This window comes from Grammomys surdaster, unplaced genomic scaffold (genome assembly GCF_004785775.1).
Source record: "Grammomys surdaster isolate TR1022 unplaced genomic scaffold, NIH_TR_1.0 191, whole genome shotgun sequence".
NCBI classification, from domain to species: domain Eukaryota; kingdom Metazoa; phylum Chordata; class Mammalia; order Rodentia; family Muridae; genus Grammomys; species Grammomys surdaster.
Window position 1 is genome coordinate 8,980,802 of NW_021604636.1, and position 6,890 is coordinate 8,987,691.

Genomic DNA, 6,890 nt, shown 5'->3' on the forward strand with positions numbered 1-6,890 from the left:
AAAAAAAATCAACAGTGGCTCTTGATTTGTCTCAGATGAATAGCAATGACACAGACACATGTGGAAGTAAGACAAACAAAGAAGCTTTACTGTGGGAAGATGGAGAAAAGTGACAAGTTAAAGAGGAATATCCTGAATATGGGAGGGGTCGTCAAGAATGAAAAATCCCTAGAAAGGCCTTATCTATAAGTGTTTTTATTTTTATTTTTGCTTATAGGATTTACAGCAGAAATTGACAAAGACTGAGATAATTTCTCTTGAGAGCTAACAGTTCTCTAGGGTATCAGGGCTCATACTAACAGAGGAACAAAGCACTCTGAGCATATTCTTCTGCACCAACCATGGGGATGATAACGCCCTGTTTGCAAGCTGCCCACTCCATCCAGAATTCTTGCAGAGATCCTGCTTTGTTCATCTTTGAGTTCTGTTAGTTAACTACTGGCCTTGACCTCTGTCTGCTAGCTGACAGCCCTCTAGTAGTTGATATTGTAGGTATATTGCAGCTGATAATTAAATTACAGTCTTTATATGACCAGCATACAACTTATCATTTCAGAGGAATAACTCAGTCAAAGTTACAAAGTTGTAGCTGCAGTTGTCTCTATTATTTCAGTTTTAGGTTTTTGCTTATGAGGTGGTCTCGTTTGTGAACTAGATGGAAGCTTCTTATTAGATGTCCTTACCCACAATTTAGTCTGTTACCTAAATAACAAAGCAAGACTATGGGAATAGGAAACTGCTTTGTGTATGTTCCCCCAATGGTGCAACCAGCAAGGGACTGACCTGACTCAGACACTGGAATAAAGTAACAACAGACACACGTGCAGAAAAGCTGGATGGAATAGGTCATATGCTTTGATGAAGATGTACCAGCATTTAGGAAACTCAGCATGCTTGAGACACAGCTTAACAAGGATGTAGGTTAGCTAATCTTGGTAAGAGGTCTCTGAAGGGGAACAGTCTAAGTCTGCAGGCATTTCAGAAGAGAAAATTTTACTGTCTGTATTCAGACCTTGCCATTCCTGTGGGTCTTTTTACATGGCAGCACTCATGTCAACAATATGCATCCGTTCTAGACTTTATCTATTCCTCAGGACATTGGCTGTTTGGCCTGCCAGTACTGACCTTGCTACCTAGAATCTGTGTTTTTTTGTGTCTAGTCAACATGGCTGTCACATGATCAGCTCCCAGCTGTCTTTGTCTTCCTTGTCACTTTTGACCAAGTTGTTTTAACCCCAACCTTTATTTTAACCCCAGTATCTCTTGATCTTCCTCTTTGTGATCAACAAGGAATTTTCCCATAAGTCCCTTTCCCTTACTACCTGCAGAGTGATAGCTCCAGCCTCAGCTCTAGCACTGCTCACTGTAATAACTTTTAATTCACATTCTAGAAAATATTAAAATATTAATTGTAGAGGCAATACAGAAGAAATATCTCGTTGTCTCTGAAGAGTTGGAAAACCAAACATTTAGAGTGATCCTTTTCTTAGCTTTCATTAGCAAGCTTTCGAATATAGTATATAAGTACTTAAATGCTACAATACATTGCATTTTCCTTATAATACATTAATTAATTACAATACATTAATGTTTCCTTAAGAGTTTGTAAAACAGTTACCATTGAGTTAGTACAGCATTTTCTTTTCATCTTTTAGGACTATTGTGTTAAAGATCAACTTACATGAATATAGCATCTTAATCTTCCCTCATGACATACAGGGAAGAAACATGCATTAATATGGGTCAAAGCTTCTCAAAAGTGAGAACCCATTTCAGAGTCACTTCAGATCATCTGGGAAAGCAGAACATAGGTCACCGGCTTCTCTTGTGGCTTTAATGCAGAAATGCAAACTTCTGTTAGTAAATGTCAAATGCAAAGTGGGGACAAGGAAGGGACAGGGCAAGTATCAAGTTCATCTGTGTTGAGAAGAATTAGCATCAAAAGGTAGATCTGTGTTCTTAGGGTTGGGGGAGAGGAAGCAATGCTGGTTAACCAGGGGACAGGAAGGAAGGCTGTGCCATATACTTAGTGATCGCAAGCAGTTTAATGGAAATGTGGGGGATTTCACACCACGTTTTAGTCTGCATCTGACCTGAGTGGGACATTAGAAGAAGCATCTGTGGCACTGTGTCCCAGTTGGATGTAATTTACAGAGAAAATATCTTAAAAGCCATTTTGCTTTTTTTTTGAATTCCTAAGTTGTCACATATGTAATTTTGCTGCATTGCACTAATTGACAAATTGTCATGAAAATACTGTTTTCTAGGTCGGTGTCTGATAAACCAATTCTGAGTCATACATATTTTCAACTGCATAATCATTGAACTGAAAGAATATGGCATTAAACAAGTCAGAAAGGAAAGATTTTCTCTGTTAGATTTTGTCATTTTATGTGTCTGGGTGTGGTACCTGAACCCTTGTGTGTACTGAGTACTAGCAGAGATTAGAAGGCATCAAAGTCCTATAGAGCTAGAGTTACAGATGATTGTTAACCTCTGTGTAGATGATGGGAACTGAGCCTAGTCCTCTGCAAGGGCAGCCAGTGTTCTTAACCACTAAGCTATCTCTTCAGCTCACATTCAGAAACACATTTAAAAAAAAACTTTAACTCAAAACATTCTACTTTTAATCTTATATATCTTAGGTGCATAACACAAATGGAAACAGAAATATCAATTTGAGTCAAAGAGACTAAACTTGGACATAGTTCATGTGCACTCTTCATGAAATGTATTTCTGCATATAAACAAAGTAGAATAATCAATATGTGACTATATTGAGCCCTTCAAGTCAGAAACACTGTTGCTTGATGTCTACAAACATACAGAATTATGAACTACAAAATGAAAGTATTTATGTTTTGAAATAAAGAATGCTTTTGTTGGGTGTCAGCATGTTCCCTTCTTTTTCTCCTTGTCCTTCTCTGTTGGAAGTGAAAAGTTCCTTTTAAAGGCAGATTTAAAGATATCTGTGTGACTGCCTTGAGACTTCTGTGATGTCATTTGTGTTATTCTGAATGAAAGTGGCCCCCATAGGCTCCTCAGTTTGTGGAACTAGTCAGGGAAGATTAGGGAACGTGTCCTTGTTGGAGGAGGCATGTCACTGGGAGTAAGATTTGAAATTTCAAAATACTCAGTCCTGCCCTAATGGTTTTCTGGTTTTTTTTGTTTGTCTTTCAAGATGTGAGCCCTTAGCTACTGTTCCAGAGACAGACCTGGATGCCTGCTGCCATGGTCCCCACCACATTAGTCATAAATTCTAACCCTCTGAAACCATAAGTATCAAATTAAATGCTTTCTTTTATAAGTTACCTTGTTCAAGGTGTTTTATCACAACAATAGAAAAGTAACCAAGACAATATTTAAGGCATCACAGTTGTAGGGGTATAGATCGGGGGAAATCTATTGCCTAGGAGCTATGCTTAATCTTATTTCTGCAAATAACCAAATCAAACCAAATGTTACCTACTTTTTGAGAGCTTACAGTCATTAATTTTTAACCATGACTCAAAAAAAATTGTGACAAATATGGAGACTTAGCTGGGTCACATGACCAGGCACAAGGTTGGGTCTGCTTAATGTCTCAGAAACTTACAGTTAAGATGCTGCCCAGGTTCAAGTTCTTCTTTGAATTCTAGAGTGAGGATTCACTTGTAAACTCCTGGTTATCGTCAGAGTATTGCCCTTATGGCCGTTGGTTCCAGTTATCATCTTATTTCTTCAAAGCCATCAGTGGGAAGAGAGAGAGGCCACAAGCCAGGCAGGTCTTAAGTAACTCAATTTAGTTATGAGTGATAGATCATAATCTTTGTTGTGTAACAAAACTACTGAAATGTTTTTCCATGTTCTTTGCTAGACAGTATAAGATGGAAGTGGCATCTTGGCCCTGGTACTATGTGTCAGAATATAATCATGGAACCCCATCCTATCAAAGTGTGCTTTAGAAGCAAGACACGGGAGCCATCTTCTAGAAGCAGAATACTTGATTTACATTTTTAAAGATTATTTTTACTATGTGTTTGTATGTATGAGTGAACGCCACCTGTATGGGCACCTACATAAACCAGAATAATGTATCATATACCCTGGAGGTAGACATAAAAGCATTTTGAATAACTTGATTTGGATTCTGGGAACTGAACTTGCGTCTTTCTATAACCGCAGCAAGTGCTGCTAACTGCTGAGCAACCTCTCTAGTCACTAGAAGAAGTTTGAAAGAAGCATAGACATCACAAGGTGGGGATAGATAACCCGAGAATATCTATTTGCAGCACTATTCATAGAGTCTACAAACTGAAGAGTGTAAAGGTGTAAGGATTTCCTTAAACCACTTTAAGTAAAAATTAGTTGTTAGTGATATAAAGAGACGAAGAAAAATCAATGTCCATAGAAGTTCAGTAGGTAAGAATGAAGTCTCAGAAGTTTTAATTTGTCACTTGCTTTTAAATTGATCTATAGTTTAATATCACCTCAATTAAATGCCAACCAACTTTTTGTGGACATGCTTAGAGTGATTCTTAAATTTACGTGGAAAGTTAAAGCTCTTAACAAATATCAAATAGAATCTTTCAGAAAGGGACTACAGTAGGGAAAACTAGAGTGTCCTATTCTCAGTTATTATAAAGCTCTAGTGTTCAAGACAACATGCTGTTTGTATAGATCTTCCAAAATCTCATCAGTTCCCATTCCCCTGTGTAGACTTAGTCCTGAGATGTCTTTGCAAATACTATGGCATAGAGAAGGGAGAACATAATAATTCTGAATTATAGTTACCTGATAAACTTTATTTTAGCTGGGTGGTCAAGATAAAACTTAATGTAGGTTATGTAGGTAATATATACCTGTGATATCATGTAATGAGAAGCACATTTTGCTTCTGTGGCACGCATCCCCCAAGCCTACAGGATACTCACAAGAAATACTTACACATCCCAAATCAGACACTGTAAACTGACAAACCAGCCCCTTTAAAAGCGATCATAAAAAATAAAAAAGAACTCAAATTCGAAACTAAGAAGAGCCTGAGACATAATGACCAGATGTAATGTGGCCCTCTGCAAGAAAGGAAGGTACTAGGGAAGAAGAAGTTCTGGATAAAGTGCAAAGTTCAGTTAATGTATATTGGTTGATTGCTAATTTTGACAAACAGTAGCCAGCACGTGTGGGTGACTATTCTTCCAACCTCAGACACCTCTTTTTAGAGGAAGGAGGTTCAACAAGCATAAGCTGGAGAGAGGCTCAGTGGTTAACAGCACTTGCTGTTCTTCTACAGGATTGAGTTTCAGTTCCCAGAATCCACACCAGGTGGTGCTTAATCACCTGTATCTCCAGCTCCATGGAATCTTCTGTGTGCTCATGCTCACACATACACATATTTAAATAATGAACAAAATCTTACAAACAAAATGATCAGGAAGTAAATAAAATGAGGCTCAGTTATGCACACAACTCAAATATCCCAGGAACCTCCTGAAACAAGAGTCACAAGGCTTCTCCCTAAGGTTATAGAAGCAATAGCCTTAACTATGGATTGATACTCAGCCACCATCAGAGCTCTAGTAGATTCCACAAAGAGGCACAGGGATGCAGCTTTCATGAGCTGTCACTCATTTCTCTTTTTGTTGTTCACGTGTCTCCTTTTGAGTCACCTGTGCTCCTTTAAGTAATTCTTAACACATGTTGCAATAATTAGCTCTAATAAATTCACTGGTTCACTGAGGTAGACCTGGGTGTATTGATTTCTTTGGTCAGTTCTTAGTGGCCTATCCAGGTACATGTTTTTGCACATCACCCTAGAAAATTCACACACCACTGCTTATCACAATAAAAGATGAAAAAAATCTGGGGAAACCATACAAAGTACATGGGGGTAATGGCATACTGTCACCGGTTATTTGTTGTCAATATAATACTTTAAAAGTGTAGTAAAATAAGTACATTTAAATTAGTGACTAGTGAGTAAAAAAATGAAGGGGAGCCGCAGTAGAGGATGACAATGGGAAAATTAAGGAGGAAAGTTCAAATAAATGTAGATATATTTATTTTGAGAACAGCTGAAGATTGATGATTCCGAGGCCAAAGGTTAAGGAACTTGGAGGCACTACTATGATCGACTCCAACAAATAAAAAGTTGAAAAACAAAAGCTAAACATCAATTGTTTTTAGATATATCATAAACTATGGTCACAGGACAAAGCATGGCCTCTATGTTTGAGAGAGAAATTAATATACAAAGATTCATGGTTCAATAGAGCAATGCACATAGGAGAACATAAACTCTAACTGACAAGTTTCTGAGGTTCAGATGGACATATCTGAAAATTAAAACATCAGGGTCATAGTTATTCTTGGGAGGAAAGTTATTTTCAAAGTATTTACAGCAGAAAATACCTGAGTATCCTGTTCTAAAGGGGTTTTTACATAGTTCTAAAAGCCCAGGGTTGGTTTTTTGGTTTTTTTTTTGTTTTTTTTGTTTTTTACCATAACTGACCTGCGGAAGGGAAACATGCAACAGTCGTCCATTTAGTCATTCAGTCCAACCTAAGGAGAGGAGGGCTGAGCTCCTCCTATGGAACCCACAGTATAGAGACAAAGCTCCCTGAAACAATGAGACCCAACAAGCTGTATAATGCTCCCTATCCACATCTCTACCTTAAGGATGGTCTATTTATGGTAATTATTTGTATGAAGTATTCCATTTTGAGTGATAAAGACATCATTATGAGACACATGACAAAGTATATAGTATATAGTTGAAAGAGAAAGACGAAGCCTTTGAATGAGAGCCAGATATGGCAGACATGCTGTAACTGCAAGATTGAAGACAAAACAATCAAGGTTCATAGTATAAGGGCTATCATGTATAAAGTAGAAAATACATGAAAATATAT